This window comes from Bubalus bubalis, chromosome 18 (assembly GCF_019923935.1).
Source record: "Bubalus bubalis isolate 160015118507 breed Murrah chromosome 18, NDDB_SH_1, whole genome shotgun sequence".
Taxonomy (NCBI): Eukaryota; Metazoa; Chordata; class Mammalia; order Artiodactyla; family Bovidae; genus Bubalus; species Bubalus bubalis.
Genome location: NC_059174.1, coordinates 35,513,806 through 35,530,868, shown reverse-complemented (window position 1 = coordinate 35,530,868; position 17,063 = coordinate 35,513,806). Strand labels below are relative to the sequence as shown.

At 39.4% G+C, this 17,063-nt stretch overlaps 1 protein-coding gene and 2 long non-coding RNA genes across 3 annotated transcripts in view; 1 reads left to right on the top strand and 2 right to left on the bottom strand.

The window, feature by feature from the left end:
- Positions 1-17,063, bottom strand: part of CDH3 (cadherin 3) — a 117,180-nt gene that overhangs the window by 68,787 nt on the left and 31,330 nt on the right. The gene's annotated exons all lie outside the window — the stretch shown is intronic.
- Positions 633-16,876, bottom strand: LOC123330430. Its single transcript, XR_006546361.2, has 3 exons — positions 13,739-16,876; positions 4,683-4,976; positions 633-2,108 (listed from the first exon to the last, which is right to left on the bottom strand). It is a non-coding gene; the product is annotated as an uncharacterized LOC123330430 (long non-coding RNA).
- LOC123330429 lies at positions 14,220-15,176 on the top strand. Its single transcript, XR_006546360.2, has 3 exons — positions 14,220-14,352; positions 14,760-14,920; positions 15,036-15,176. It is a non-coding gene; the product is annotated as an uncharacterized LOC123330429 (long non-coding RNA).

The window sequence follows — 17,063 nt, the reverse complement described above, 5'->3', positions numbered from 1 at the left end:
AAGATGCTTGCTCTTTGGAAGAAAAGTTATGACCAACCTAGACAGCATATTAAAAAGAAGAGACATTACTTTGCCAACAAATGTCCATCTAGTCAAAGCTATGGTTTTTCCAGTAGTTATATATGGATGTGAGAGTTGGACTATAAAGAAAGCTGAGCACCAAAGAATTGAGGCTTTTGAACTGTGGTATTGGTGAAGACTCTTGAGAGTTCCTTGGACTGAAAGGAGAACCAACTAGTCTATCCTAAAGGAAATCAGTCCTGAATATTCATGGGAAGGACTGATACTGAAGCTGAAACTCCAATACTTTGGCCACCTGATGTGAAGAACTGACTCACTGGAAAAGACCCTGATGCTGGGAAAGATTGAAGGCAGGAGAAGAAGGGGACTATAGAGGATGAGATGGTTGGATGGGATCACTGACTCAATGGACATGAGTTTGGGTAAACTCCAGGAGTTGGTGATGGACAGGGAGGTCTGGTGTGCTGTAGTCCATGGAGTCGTAAAGTCGGACACGACTGAGTGACTGAACTGAACTGAAGATTATTTTGGATTATCTGAGTCAGCCCAATGTCATCAAAAAGTCTGTATTCATGAAAGAGGGAGGGCCAGAGATGGAGAAGGAGATATGACGATAGAAGCCCTGTGATGCCCCGTGAGGAAGGCTCAATCATCGCTTGCTTTGAGGATGGAAGGATGTCATCCTCAGAGAATGTGGGCAGCCTCCAGATGCTGGACAAAGTAAGGGGATACGTTCTCCCGGACAGCTTCCCTGGTAAAAAGGCAGCCCTGTCAACACTTTGATTTTAGCCCAGTGACACGTTTTGGGACTTCAGATCTTCTGAACTGTAAGATAATACATTTGTTCTAAGTCACCAGGTTTGTAGTCATTTGTTACAACAGCAATAGAAAAGTAAGACAATACACTTCTGCTTTCATTCATTCAGCAAAACTGTTATCAAACACCTTCTATGTGATAGGTAATAGGCACAGGAGACTCTGGAATGAATAACCAGATGATGTCCCTGTCCTCATGGAGTTTATGTTCTAATGGGAGAAAGTAGATACAAAACAAACAAAAATGTAGTATGTTAGGTCGTGTTAAATGCTGTGGAGGAGGGTGAGAGCGTTAGAAACTGATGGAGCTCAGGGTTGGGTGGAGATGGAGGAGTGGGCAATAAAGGAACATCTGAGCAGACATAAGAAGTGAGTCCATTAAGTCTCTGGGGGAGACCATTTTACACAGAGGGGAGCAAGTGCAAAGGCCTGGAGATAGGAAGGCACTTGGTGTGTTTAAGGGACAGCAAAGAGACCACAGTGGCTGAAAACGGGTGAACCAGGGGTAGAGATGCAGAGTGCGATTACAGATACGGGCAAGAGAAGAGGGCCAAATCATGTGGGGTCTTGAAGCCTTAGTAAGGATTTTAACTTTTACTCTGACCAAAATGTGAAGTCCCTGGAGGCTTCTGAGCAGAAGAATGATGGGATATGACTTAAACTCTAAAAGGATCGCTCACTGCCGACTGGAGAACACAGTGGAGCCAGGAGGGCAGCAGAGAGACCAACATGGAGGCCCCAGCAGTAATCCAGGAAAGAGATGATGCAGTTCGGCCCACTGTGATAGCAATGGAGTTGGTAAGGATAGGAGTCAGGATATATTTTGGAGATGATAATACATAATTTGCTGAAAGAGCAGATGTGAGTGTGAGAAAAAGGGAGGAGTCAAGGAACTCCACATTTTTTGGCCTAAGCAACTGGAAGAATAGAGGTAATATCTAGAGAGATGAAGGCTGTGAGAAGAAGGTATATTGGGAAGACTGGTGTTTCAGTTACCTATTGGAACAAAAATAAATCGCCCAAATGTATTAGGTTAACAATGATTTATGATTTCTCTTGACTACTGGGTTGGCAGTCTGGCTGTTCTTCAGCTGATCTAGCCTGGGTTGAGTCAAGTGGTTATCTGATAGCCCATCTGGGGCTAGATGGTCCAAGACGGCCTCCCCCACATGGCTGGATCCAGAGCCAGCTGCTGGATGGGCTGCCTCACTCAGCTTTCCACATGGGCTCTCATTTTTAGTGAGGTGAGTCTGGATTCTTTTCCACGGTGGCTGCAGGATTCCAGAATGAGAAAGTAAAAGCTTCTTATGTCCTAGGTTCTGAAATTTCTACTCCATCACTTTCTACTGATAAAAGCAAAATACAAGGCCAGCCCAGGTTTGGGGACAGGGTAGGGATGTGTGTGAAGAAATTAATGCTCACATTGCAAACAGGCATGGACACAAGGGTGGGGTGATTCACCAGGACAATTCTTATACCAGTTACTACAATGAGGAATTGGTTTGTGGGCACATTAAGTCTGAGATACCTCATAGACATCTGGGTGGAGATGTTAAGTAGGCTGTTGGATACATGAGTCTGGAGTAGAGGAGAAGGGTTTAGGGAGAGCATATATTTGGGAATAATCCTATAGTAATTAAATCCACAAAACTGTAGGAGAAAACCGAGAGAGAGAGAGAGAGAGAGAGAGAGTATAGACAGAGAAAATGGTTTAAAAACGGAGTCCTAAAAAAAACACAACTGAGTCCTGATGCACTTCAACGTTAACAGGCTGGGTTGACGAGGAGAGATCAACAAAGTTGACTAAAAAGGTAAGAGGAAATGCAGGAGAGAATGTCATTCTGGAATTAAGGAAAGAAATTTTTGTAAGGAGCAAGGAGGAGTCAAATTCTGCAGCTGACAGATTGAGCAAGGCTAGGGACTGATAAATGACTGTTCAGTTTCCTACAGTGGAAATCACTGGCGAGCTTTATGAGAGACATTCTGGTTGTCCACTGAGGCAAAAACTTGATGGGAGTTGGTAAAAGAAAGGATGGGACAAATGGAGACAGATGTTCAGACCAGTTTTTCAGGACTTCCACTGGGAAAGGGAGCAGAGAAATGACGTAACAGCAAAAGGGAGATTTAGGTCAAGATAGAATTTTCCCCCCAATATTTTATTAATGAAAAATTTCAAACACCAAAGGGTTGAAAGAATTTTACACTGAACAAGTAGAGCCACCACTTTGATTCTTCTGCCCACATTTTCCTAGACTTGCTTTATCACATATATGTCCATCTATCCGCCCATCCCCAAAATAGGTTTTTAATTTTTTTTTTAACATTGACACATTATAGCAAGACTGAAGGTTTCTGGGAAAATCCAGTGGGTGGAACAAATTGATGAGGCAAGAGCAAGTCGGGGGAAAGATTATGAGTACAATGGGCTGGGTGGGAAAGAGAGGCTGCGATTGAGTGCTAAGAAAGGGGTTGGCTTTCAAAAAGGAGCACAGACAGACTAGCCATCATTACAGGAATGAAGATGAGGCACGGATGCCAGAAGGTAGGTGCGTGCAAGTGTGGGAGCTTGTGGAAGTTCTCTCCTAATGAAGTCATCCATTGAGAGTGAACACAGTGGGCGGAGAAAGAGTTGTAAATTAGAAGAGAAAGGAAAGAGGTGTGCAATAATCTAGAAGAGTGGGAGGCTGATTTGTCTCAGAAATACAGGAAGAATGCCAAGCAACCCCGGGGGTCCATCAGAAGTTAATGGTCAGGCATTTGAAATGAGACAACACGGCTTTAAGTTTTCCTCAGCCTTGTTCAGGTGCATGGGTACAGGTGCAATCCAAGAGTTAGATGTAATAAATTTTTTTCCCACGTGAGTATAGCAGAGGGGTAGAGAAGTTGAGGATGTACACGCAAGTATGACAATAATACTGGAACATGGAATTAAAGCCACACAAAGAGGGAAGTGAGGAAATGATAAGGGTAACAGACAAGGGAAAAGTGGTGGGATAAATGCACTTCAGGTCTCAAAAGAGTCAGAGGATATAGATAGAGTTTTGAGTGGCAATTAGTGAGCAGGATGCTGGAAACTGAGATTATGGAGGGGCTGAAATTATTGGAATGATAAGGTCAAGGCCATGTTCATGGGAGTGAGTGACTGAGGTGAGGTGTAGAGGACAGAGTATTAGGGGAAAAGAGATCAGGGAACTGAGCAGTTTTTAAAAACAGCTTTCCTGAGATAAACCTCTCATACACTTTGCCCATTGAAAGTGTAAAATTCAATGGTTTTTAGCATACTCAAAGTTGTGAGAATCCGTCACTAAAATCAATCTTAAAAACATTTCTTATTACTTTCTAAAGAAACCCATACCTTTTTGCCATCAACTCCTATCTCTCCACATTTCCCAGCCCTAGGCAACCACTACTCTACCTACAGTATCTATGAATTTGCCTCTGGACATTTGACACCAATGGAATCTTATAATATGTGGTCCTCTATGACTGGTTTCTTTCACTTGGCAGGATATATTTGAGAGTCATCCTCTTTGTTAATATTGGAATGACTAAAAAGTTATGACTGTTGGTGTTGGAGAAAAGGACAGTGATCCAGAAGTTAAAAAACCCTCAAGGAAAGGGAAGTGACCCAGTGTCTGCAGAAGTCTGCTGTAAGGAGGGGAAGAAGATGGTACAGTTTGATGAAATCAGAGTCGGCGCAAAGAAAGAACAGTTTACTCCAGGGAGTCCAGTGAGAGAAGATGATAAGGCTGGCTACAAGGTACCAGAACCAGAGGTCAAAAACCAAAGTTGTGCACCCGGGATCCCATGCTGCCTCATGCTGCCGCTCCCTTCCCTCACCTCACCTGCCACAGCCTCCGGAGCTCCCACACTCCATAGCCTTTCCTTTCACGCATGTTATGTTGCTGTCTGATTGACTTCATCACCAGGTCCTACATTCCCAGGACAGGGAATGAGATGGGCTCAACGCAGTCCGAGAGTTGGTGTCCCCCTGGATCTGTTCTTCACTCCCGGTTCAGTCAGTCCTGGCCTGAGTGGTTACGGTGGGGTCATAAGACAACACGGCAGCTCAGGCAGTGGGTTGAGAGCCTCTCAGAACCGACATGACTGAGAAGAGGAGGAGCAGCCTCACGGGATCCCTGAGGAAGGCACCAGAGAAGAAGGCAGGGCAGCTGTGCTTATGTTCAGGGCACTGCTGCCCCTGTGGTGGAGCTTCAGGCTAATGCCACCTGTGGGCTGTCCCAGCCTGGGGAGCAATTTCTGGCTGTCCCACACCTCCCCAACCCTCCCCAATAAACCCTCACTTTTCAGCAGGCAGGAGTCAGCCCTGCTGCTGGAGGAAGCCTGACTAACACACTCTCTTCTCACAAACCAGTGCTGGAGGATTTGCTGAGGCCTCTTCCTCTCATTTCACAGAAACTTCGGGAGACAGAAATTTTATCAAAAGAGGTCAGTCCAACCACAACCCTGCCAATGCCCTGAGCTGATCTGCAGGGAAGAGAGAAGGGAAATAAGAACAAAGGAAAGAACTCTCTGAATTTGAAGGGAAGGGGAGTTGAAGGTTATTTTATTTTTAGAAAGTATTATGATTAAAATAAATAAATAAACATACAGAGACAAACAACACAATTATTGAAATTAAAAATACTCTAGAAGGAATCAATAGCAGAATATCTGAAGCAGAAGAACAAATCAGTGAGCTGGAAGATAAAATGGTGGAAATAAATTCTGAAGAGCAGAATAAAGTAAAAAGAATGAAAAGAACTGAGGATAGTCTCAGAGACCTCTGAGACAATATCAAACACACCAACATTCGAACTATATGGGTCCCAGAAGAAGAGAAAAAGAAAGGGTATGAGGAAATTTTTGAAGAGATTATAGTTGAAAATTTCCCCAACATGGACAAGGAAATAGTCCATCAACTTCAAGAGGTACAAAGAGTCCCATAAAGGATAAACCCAAGGAGAAACATGCCAAAACACATACTAAGCAAACTAACAAAGACTAAACAAACACAAAGGAAGAATATTAAAAGCAGCAAGGGAGAAGCAACAAGTAACATACAAGGGAAACCCCATATGCTTAACAGCTGATCTTTCAGCAGAAACTCTGCAGGCCAGAAGGGAATGGCAAGATATATTTCAAGTACTGCAAGGGAAAAATCTATAACCAAGAATACTGTGCCTGGGAAGGATCTCATTCAAAATTGATGGAGAAATAAAAAGCTTTTCAGACAAGCAAAGTTAAGAGAATTCAGTACCACCTAACCAGCTTTAAAACAAATGTTAAAGGGACTTACATAGTCAAGAAATACAAAAGAAGAAAAAAGATCTACAAAATCAACCCCAAATAATTAAGAAAATGACAATAGGAACATATATATTAATAATTACTTTAATAATTACTTTAAATGTAAATGGATTAAATGCTCCAACCAAAAGACACAGATTGGCTGAATGGATACAAAAACAAGACCCATATATACGCTGTCTACAAGAAACCTACTTCAGACCTCAAGACACATATAGACTTTCCATGCAAATGGGAAGCAAAAGAAAGCTGGAGTAGCAATCCTCATATCAGACAAAATAGACCTTAAAATAAAGAAGACTACAAGAGATAAAGAAGGACACTACATAATGATCAAGGGATCAATCCAAGAGGAAGACGTAACAATTGTAAATATCTATGCACCCAACCTCAATACATAAGACAAACACTAACAGACATAAAAGGAGAAATTGACAGTAACACAATAATAGTAGGAGACTTTAATACCCCACTCACACTAATGGACAGATCATCAAAACAGAAAATTAATAAGGAAATATAAGTCTTAAATGATACATTAGATGAGATGGATCTTATCGATATCTTCAGGACATTGCATCCAAATGCAGAAGAATACACCTTCTTCTCAAGTGCACATGGAACATTCTCCAGAATAGACCACATCTCAGGTCAAAAATCAAAACTCAGTAAATTTAAGAAAACTGAAATTGTATCAAGCATCTTCTCTAACCACAATTCTATGAGACTACATATCAATTACAAGAAAAAAACTGTAAGAAACACATGGAGATTAAACAACACATTTCTAAATAACCAACAGGTTACTGGATAAATCAAAAGGGAAATAAAAAAATTTCTAGAAACAAATGACAATGAAAACATGACAACTCAAAACCTATGGGATGCAGCAAAAGCAGTTCTAAGAAGGAATTTATAGCAATACAATCCTACAAGAAGCAAGAAAAACATCAAATAGACAACCTAACTTTACACCTGAAACAACTGGAAAAAGAAGAAGAAAAAAAACCTCAAAATTAGTAGAAGGAAAGAAATCATAAAGATCTGAACAAAAAGAAATGAAAGAATCCATAGTAAAGATTAGTAAAACTAAAAGCTGGTTCTTAGAGAAGATAAACAAAATTGACAAGCCTTTAGCCAGACTCATCAAGAGAAAAAGAGAAGAATCAAATCAACAAAATTAGAAATGAAAAAGGAGAGGTTACAACAGACAATGCAGAAATACAAAGGATTATAAAAGACTATTATGAATAGCTATATGGCAATAAAATGGACAACCTGGAAGAAATGGGCAGATTCTTAGAAAAGTTCAATCTTCCAAGACTGAACCAGGAAGAAACAGAAATTATCAACAACCCAATTACAAGCACTGAAATTGAAGCTGTGATCAAAAATCTCCCCCAAAAAACAAAAGCCCAGGACCAGATGGCTTCACAGGAGAATTCTATCAAACATTTAGAGAAGAGCTAATGCCTATCCTTCTAAAATTCTTTCAAAAAACTGCAGAGGAAGGAACACTTCCAAACTCATTCTACAAGGCCACCATAACCCTGATACCAAAACCAGAAAAAGACAACACACAAAAAGAAAACTACAGGCCAATATCACTGATGAACATAGGTGCAAAAATCCTCAACAGAATTTCAGCAAACAGAATTCAGCAACACATCAAAAAGCTCATACACCATGATCAAGTTGGGTTTATTCCAGGAATGAAAGGAGTCTTCAATATACGCAAATCAATCAGTGTGATGCACCATTTTAACAAACTGAAAGATAAAATCATTTGATAATCTCAATAGATGCAGAAAAAGACTTTGACAAAATTCAGCACCCATTTATGATTAAAACTCTTCAAAAAAGGGCACAGAAGGAATCTACCTCAACATAGTAAAAGCCATATATGATAAGCCTACAGCAAACATTATACTCAATGGTGAAAAACTGAAAGCATTCCCCCTAAGATCAGGAACAAGACAAGAGTGTCCACTTTCACCACTGTTATTCAACATAGTTCTGGAAGTCCTAGCTACAGAAATCAGAGAAGAAAAAAAAAAAAAAAAGGAGTCCAGATTGGAAAAGAAGTAAAGCTATCACTGTTTGCAGATGACATGATACTGTACATAGAAACCCCTAAAGATAATATCAGAAAATTACTAGAGCTAATCAGTGAATTTAGCAAAGTTGCAGGATACAAAATCCACAGAAATCACTTGCATTTCTACATACTAACAATGAAAAATCGGAAAGAGAAATCAAGGAATCAATCCCATTCACCACTGCAACAAAAAGAATTAAATATCCAAGAATAAACTAACCTAAGGAGACAAAAGAACTGTACACAGAAAATTATAAGACTCTAATGAAAGAAATCAAAAGTGACAAAAACAGATGGAGAGATATTCCATGTTCTTGACTAGGAAGAATCAATATTATGAAAATGACTATACTACCAAACGCAATCTACAGATTCAATGCAATCCCTATCAAACTACCAATGGCATTTTTCACAGAACTAGAACAAAAAATTTCACAATTCATAAGGAAACACAAAAGATTCCCAAACAGCCAAAGCAGTCTTAAGAAAGAAGAATGGAGCTGGAGGAATCAACCTTCCTGACTTCAGATTATACTACAAAGCTACAGTCATCAAGACAGTTTGGCACTGGCACAAAAACAGAAATATACACCAATGGAACAAGATAGAAAGCCCAGAAATAAACCCATGCACCTATGGGTACCTTATTTTTGACAAAGGAGGGCAAGAATATACAATGGGGCAAAGACACCTCTTCAATAAATGGTGCTGGGAAAACTGGACAGCTACATGTACAAGAATGAAATTAGAACCCTTCCTAACACCATACACGAAGATAAACTCAAAATGAACTCAAGACCTAAATGGAAGACCAGAAACTTTAAAACTCTTAGAGGAAAACATAGGCAGAACACTCAATGACATAAATCAAAGCAAGATCCTCTTTTACCCACCTCTTTTTTCCACCTAGAGTAATGGAAATAAAAACAAAAGTAAACAAGTGGGACCTGGTTAAACTTAAAAGCTTTTGTACAGCAAAGGAAACTATAAGCAAGGTGAAAAGACAACCCTCAGAATGGGAGAAAATAATAGCAATGGAAACAACTGACAAAGGATTAATTTCCAAAATATACAAGCAACTCATACAACTCAAAGCCAGAGAAACAAACAACCCAATTGAAAAGTGGCAAAAAGACCTAAACAGACATTTCTCCAAAGCAGACATACAGATGGCTAACAAACACATGAAAAGATGCTCAATATCGCTCATTATTAGAGAAATGCAAATCAAAACTAAAATGAGATATCACCTCACACAGGTCAGAATGGACATCATCAAAAAGTCTACAAACAATAAATGCTGGAGAGGGTGTGGGAAAAGGGAACACTCTTGCACTGTTGGTGGGAATGTAAATTGATACAGCCACTATGGAAGATGGTATGGAGATTCCTTAAAAAGGCAAAAATACAATTTAATGAGACAAAGCAAGCATCAGAGCCTGATTCAGACTCAGACATGATAGGGATGTTGCAATTATCAGACCAGGAATTTACAACAATTATGCTAAGGGCTCCAATGGATAAAGTAGACAGCATGTGAGAAAGATGGGCAACATAAACAGAGAGCTGGAAATTCTAAGAAAGAACAAAACAGAAATGCAAGAGATCAAAAACACTGCAACAAAAATGAAGAATGCCTTTGGTGGGCGTATTAGTAGGCTGGACACAGTTGAGGAAAGAATCCCTGAGCCTGAAGATATTTCAGTAGTAACCTCCAAAACTGAAAAATCAAACAATGAGAAAACAGAATGTAATAATGAAGAACTGTGGGACAGTTACAAAAGGTGTCACATATGCGTAATGGGAATATCAGAAAGAGATGAGAAAAATGAACAGAAAATATTTGAAACAATAATGATGGAGAATTCCCTCAAATTAATGTCAAGACACCAAACCACAGAACCAGTAAGCTCACATAATATCAAATAGGATAAATGTTGCCCTACTCCCACACTTCACTAGGCATATCATTTTCAAACTATGGGAAGTCAAAAAAAGAAAAATCCTGAAAGAAGAAAGAAGGGGGGAAATTACCTATAGAGGCTCAATTAGAAACCATTTAAACAAGAAAAAAGCGGAGTGAAATTGCTAAACTGTTGAGAGAGAAATTCCACCAACTCAGAATTCTATACCTTGTGAAATTATCCTTCAAAAGGAAAGGAGAAATACAGATTTTCTCAGACAAAAATCTAGAGAATTTGTTGCCAATACATCTAACTATATGTTGTCTATAAGAAACCCACTTTAAATGTAAAGACACATATAGATTAAAAGTAAATGGATGGAGAAAGATATACCATACTGACACTAATCAAAAGAAAGCAGTGGCAGCTATACTGATTTTGGACTTCAGAGCAAGGATAGTTATCAGGGATAAAGAGGGGCATTGAATAATGACAAAAGGGTCAATTCTCCAAGAAGACATAACAGTCCTTACCATGTAGATGCCTAACCACAGAGCATCAAAATATGTGAGGCAAAAACTTATAGAACTGTAAGGAGAAATAGATGAATCCACTATTACAGCTGGAAACTTCAACAATCCTCTATCAGAAATAGAGAGATCCAGCAGGCAGAAAATCAGTAAGGACATAAACTCAACAACACCATCAATCACCATCAATATAGACTACTTCACCCTCCAACAGCAGAATATATATTCTTCTCAAGCCCATATGAAACATTCACCAAGACAAACCACATTCCAGGCTATAAAATATATCTTACTAAAATTAAAAGGACAGAAATCATACAATGTCTGCTTTCAGACTTCATGGAACTAAACACAAAATCAATAACAGAGAGATAGCTGGAAAATCCCCAAGTACTTGAAGAAAAAACAGTACACTTCTAAATAACACACAGGTCAAAACTCAAGATAAATTTTAAAACATTTTGAACTAAATGAAAATACAATTTATCAAAAGGTGTGGGATGCAGCAAAATTCATGTTTAAAGGGAACTTGTAGCACTGAATCATGTATTAGGAACTTGGAGCACTGAATCATCCATTAGAAAAGAAGATTTCACTTCAATCATCTAAGCTTTCACCATAGGAAACCAGAAAAATAAGAGGAAATTATTTCCTTTTCTTTCGGCCATGCCATGCTACATGTGGGATCTTACTTTCCCAACCTGGGATTGAACATGTCCCCTGCAATGGAAGTGTGGTGTCTTAACCACTGGACCACCAGGGAACTCCCTAAGAGAAAATAAAACTCAAAATCAGGATGAGAAAAGAAATGGTAATTAGGGCAGAAATCAATGAAATTAAAAACTGCAAACCAATAAAGAAAATCAACAAAACTAAAAGCTGATACTTCGAAAAGATCAACAAAATCAGTAAACCTTTAGCTAGACTAAGGGAAAAAAAGAGAGATAAAAATTTCTAATATTAGAAATGAAAGAGGGAATATCACTATAGATCCCCAGGACATTAAAAATAATCAAGGTATACTATGAACAACTCAATGTCCACAAATATGATAACCCAAATGAAATGGACCAATTTTCTGAAAGATACAATCTGTCAAAACTCACACAAGAAGAAGCAGACAATCTAAATAGACTTGTATCAGTTCAAAAAATTGAGTAAATGATGAATAACCTTTCAAAACAAAAAGCATCAGACCCAGATGGATTCACTACTGAATTCTACCAAACGTTTAAGGAAAAAATTATACCAGTTCACTACAATCTCCCTCAGAAGATCAAAGCAAAGCGAATACTTCCTAACTCATTCTATGAAAACAGTATTAATCTAATACCAAAACCAAACAAAGACATTAAAGAAAAGTACAGAACAATATCTCTTATGAACACAGATGCAAAAATCCTCAACAGAACAATAGCAAATTGAATCAAATAATGTATAAAAATTATACATCATGACCAATTGGGATTTATCTCAGGTATACAAGGCTGGTTCAACATTTGAAAATCAATGTAATTCATCACATCAACTGGTTAAAGACGAAAAATCATATGATAATATCAATAGATGCTGAAAAAGCATTTGACAAAGTTCAACACAAATTCATGATAAAAGTTCTCTGTAAACTAGGAATAGTGGGGAACTTTTTCAACTGAATAAATAATTATCTACAAACCTCCTGAAGTTAACATCATGCTTCATGGTAAGAAACTTGAGGTTTTCCCACTAAGATCAGGGACAAGGTAAATGTCCCCTCTTACCACTGCTTTTCAACATCATACTAGAAGTCCTAAATAATGGACTAAGGTCAAAAAAAGGAAATAAAAAGGATGCATACTGAGAAGAAAGAAATAAAACTGTCTTTGTTTACAGATGACACTATCATCTATGTAGAGAATTAGAAAGAATCAAGCAAAAAATTCTGGAAATAATAAGTGATTATAGCAAGGCTGCAGGGCACATGGTTATTATTTTTTAAAAAGAAAATCACTTTCTAATATATTAGCAATAAACAAGTAGAATTTGAAATTAAAATCACAATACCACTTACATTAGTATCCCTCAAAATGAAATACTTAGGTATGAGTCTAACAAAATAGTACAAGGTCTAAATGAGGAAAACTACACAATTCTGATGAAGGAAATCAAAGTTAATAAATGGAGAGAAGTTACATGTCCATGGATAGAAAGATTCAATACTGTCAAAGTGTCAGTTCTTCCCAACTTGATCACTAAATTCAATGCAACCCTTATCAAAATCCCAGCAACTTATTTTGTGAACACTAACAAACCTCTCTAGAGTTTATATGGAGAGGCAAAAGACCCAGGACGGCCAACACAATACTGAAGGAGAAGAACAAAGTTAGAGGACTGACACTACCCTACTTAAAGATTTATTATTAACCTGCAGTAATCAAGACAGTGTGGTACTAGCAAAAGCACAGACAAATAGATCAATAGAACAGAACAGAGAGCCCAGAAATACACCCACAGAAATACAGTCAACCAATCTTTGACAGAAGAGAAAAAAAATACAATGGAGAGTAATAGTCTTTTCAACAAATAATGCCAGAACAACTGAACAGTCACATGGAAAAAAAAAAAGCATATAGATACAGACTTACACTGCTCACAAAAATTAACTCAAAATAGATCACAGACCGTAAGATAAAACACAAAACTATAAAAACTAGTAGAAGATAACATATGAGAAAATCTAGATGACCTTGGGTTTGGCAATGACTTTTTAGATACAACACCAAAAGCACAATCTCTGAAAGAAAGAACTAATTAGCTGGAGACTTCATTAAAATTAAAAACTTCTGCTCTGTAAAAGACACCTTTAAGAAAATGAAAAGACAAGTCACAGACTGTGTTTGCAAAAGATGTATCTGATAAAGGACTGTTAACGAAAACACACTTAAATTTCAACAACAAGAAAACAAATAACCCAATTAAGAAAAGCACAAAAGATCCAAGAAGACAGAAAGTAAGCATATGAAAAGACACTCCACATCATGTCATGAGGGAAACGCAAGTTAAAACAATGAAATACACACCTATTAAAATGGCCAAAATCCAGAATGCTGTAACACTAACTGCTGACAAGGAGCAACAGGAATTCTCATTCATTGCAGGTGGAACCCTATAGGCAGGGAAGTCTGGGAAGTGTAGGACTTAGCTTTCCTACATCAACAACTAGAAGAGGGTGAATGACCCAGGTGGAGAGAGCCAATCCATAGTATTCACTTCACCCTCTACAGAGGCGTTACCAAATTTCACTCCCAGCAACACAGGATCTTAGCAATACTTTGAGCTTTGCCAATTCAGTAAATGAAAAACATCACCTTATTGTTTCAATCAGCACTTCTTCCCAGGTGGCTTACTGGTAAAGAATCTGCCAGCCAACACAGGAGACAGCTGGTTTGATCCCTGGGTCGGGAAGATTCCCTGGAGGAGGAAATGGCAACCCACTCCAGTATTCTTGCCTGGATAATCCCACAGACCAGAGGAGCCCGGTGGGCTACAGCCCATGGGATCTCAAAGAGCCGGACATGACTTGAGTACTCTCTTCCTTTGGGAGAAGTTGAGTATCCTCTTACAGACCACTACAATGTGCACCTCTGTGAATAGAATTCATTGGGAGTACTGCCCTCTGCTGCTGTGCAACATGGTGAGCCTGTAATATAGTTACATACAATTTTAATTTCCTTTTGTGAATTCTTTAGATCCTATGCCCACAAACTGGCTCCCCCCACCCCAAGATATATTTAACTGAAAACATACATTAGGGCCTGAACATATTGCATCTTCAGTGTCACAGATTTCCAAACCTACCCCTCAGTGTAGGTTAATTTTGTGTCAACATGCCTGGGCTAAGGGATGCCCAGATAGCTGGCAAAACATTACATCTAAGTGTTTCAGGAATAGATTAGTATTTATACCAGAATGAGTGAAAAAGACTGCTTCATCAATACTGGACATTATCAAATCCACTGAAGGCCTAAATAGAACAAAAAGGCAGGAAAAAAGTGAATTTGCTTTCTGCTTGAGCTGGGACATCCATCTTCTCCTGCCCAGGAACACCTGCACTCCTGGTTCTTGGCCTTTGGCCTTGGACTAAGACTTCTACCGCTACCCCTCCTCCGCCGCCAGGCCTCTGAGTTTGGATTGGTACTACATCTCCAGCTTTCCTGAGCTGACTTCTCAGTCTCCGTAATTATATGAGCCAAACCCTCACAGTAAGTCTCATTCTATATGCCTATATCCACCCTATTGGTTCTGTTTCTCTAGAGAACCCTGACTAATACACCAAATCACCACACAACTTTTCTACCTTTTTTTCTTCCTCCCCAGGGATGGTCCTGGTGAAGGATAAGGGAGGAATAACCTCAACTTGAAATTTAACAAGCATTTCAAGCTCTGGAGCTCTAATAACTTTAAGTTGCATTCAAAGTGCTTCTCCCAAACAGTTTACATGAAATCCTCTTTTGCCTCCTGCCTGCTGCAGATTTAGTAATGAATCACGCTGGACGGACCCATGAGGACACAGCGTGCCTAGTAAGCTGGGTGGCCTTTCCTGCCTGATGGGCTTGCGTTCTTGAGGTTTATAATGTCTTCTCAGTGAATAATAGCCTCGTGTTCATGCCAAGGCCTTTTCGTCTTTGCTGACCAAAGAAGATGGAAGCCTGAGATCTCAAATTCATCAGCAGGCCTTTTAAAACTGGTCAATCAGGCCACATGGAGCCACAGAAAGTACAAGCTGCTGATGCAGAAGGACCCAAGCACTCAGAAGAACACTGTGGGGCTAAAATATTTTTCTCTGTAAAATGTCCAGTTGCTAAGGGGCTTCAGGTGCTCAGTGGCAGGGCCAGCGAGCAAGGAGTGTACTTAACAGACTTCCCTCTAAGCTCTGATCTGATGCATCAGATTCCATCGTTAGATATTCATTTCTTTGGCCCAAATCTTCCCACAGTAACCCAGCAGTCTCTCCTGACTTGATTATTTTTCACTTGATCAGTCTCAAAGCATCCTAGTCATTTTTAACCCCTTCCTCTTGGTCCCCTCCTCCCATCCCCCATTCAATTAATGATGGAGGTGCCTTGATTATTCCTTCAGTGTGTCACTGGGGAAGGTCTACTGGAGTGGGAAAAGTACTGGTTGTGTGACCTTGAGCAAGTGATTCAGACTCTCTCTGAGCTTCAGTTTCTCCATCCGTAAAGTGGCACTAATAACATCCTACCTCATAGGGCTTTTTGTAAGGATGAAAAATAATTCATGAAAATACACACACACAATGCCATTTCCCCAGAAGCCTCTTCAGTTGGCTAGTGTCAAGCCTAGTGATTTATAAGACCCTTTGCATATATTATAGGACACACAAATAATACATGGTTTTATAAAAATGAGATCAGAGTTCATCTTTTGAAAAGAGAAATGTGGCCCAAGTTGTTTTTCTCTTTTCTGTTCCCTGCTCCACAACCCTAATTCAGGTCATTACTACTTTCTACAAAAGCTTCTTAATGGTCCTCTCTATAACCATCTCCCCCAACCCTGCCCCATGTGAAGTTTCCCTCTCTCTAAAACATCCTCTCCCTCACTGATGCTGCTCAGGTAATTTTTCTAAAACAATCTATAGATTAGAACCTCCTCATGCTCAGACACCTTCAATGGCTCCCATTGCCTTTGAGTGTTGAGTCTAAACTCTTTAGCCTGGCACTGAGGGTCTCTCCTGAACTGACCTAAATCTCATCCAGTTCAGCAAGCATTTCCCCAGGGCCCATTGTGTGCCAGCCTCAAGCTTAGCACAGGGATGGGGATTTGAGGCTTAGACATAAGCCTCAAATTGCCTACATTTGTTGGATCATGGAGAAAGCAAGGGAGTTTCAGAAAAACATCTACTTCTGCTTCATTGACTATGCTCAAGCCTTCGACTGTGTGAATCAGGACAAACTGTGGAAGATTCCTCAAGAGCTGGGAGTACCAGACCGCCTTACCTGTCTCCTGAGAAACCTCTATGCAGGTCAAGAAGTGACAGTAAGAACCAGACATGGAAGAACTGACTGGTTCTTTTCCAAGTTGGGAAAAGAGTATGACAAAGCTGTATATTGTCACCCTGCTTATTTACCTTCTATGCAGAATGTGAAATACCAGGCTGGATGAATCACAGGCTGGAGTCAAGATTACCAGGAGGAATATCAACAACCTCAGATATGCAGACGATACTACTCTGATGGCAGAAAATGAAGAGGAACTAAAGAGCCTCTTGATGAGGGTGAAAGAGGAGAGTGAACTCAATATTCAAGAAACTAAGATCATGGCATCTGGTCCCATCACTTCACAGCATATACAAGGGAAAAAAGTTGAAGCACTGATAGATTTTCT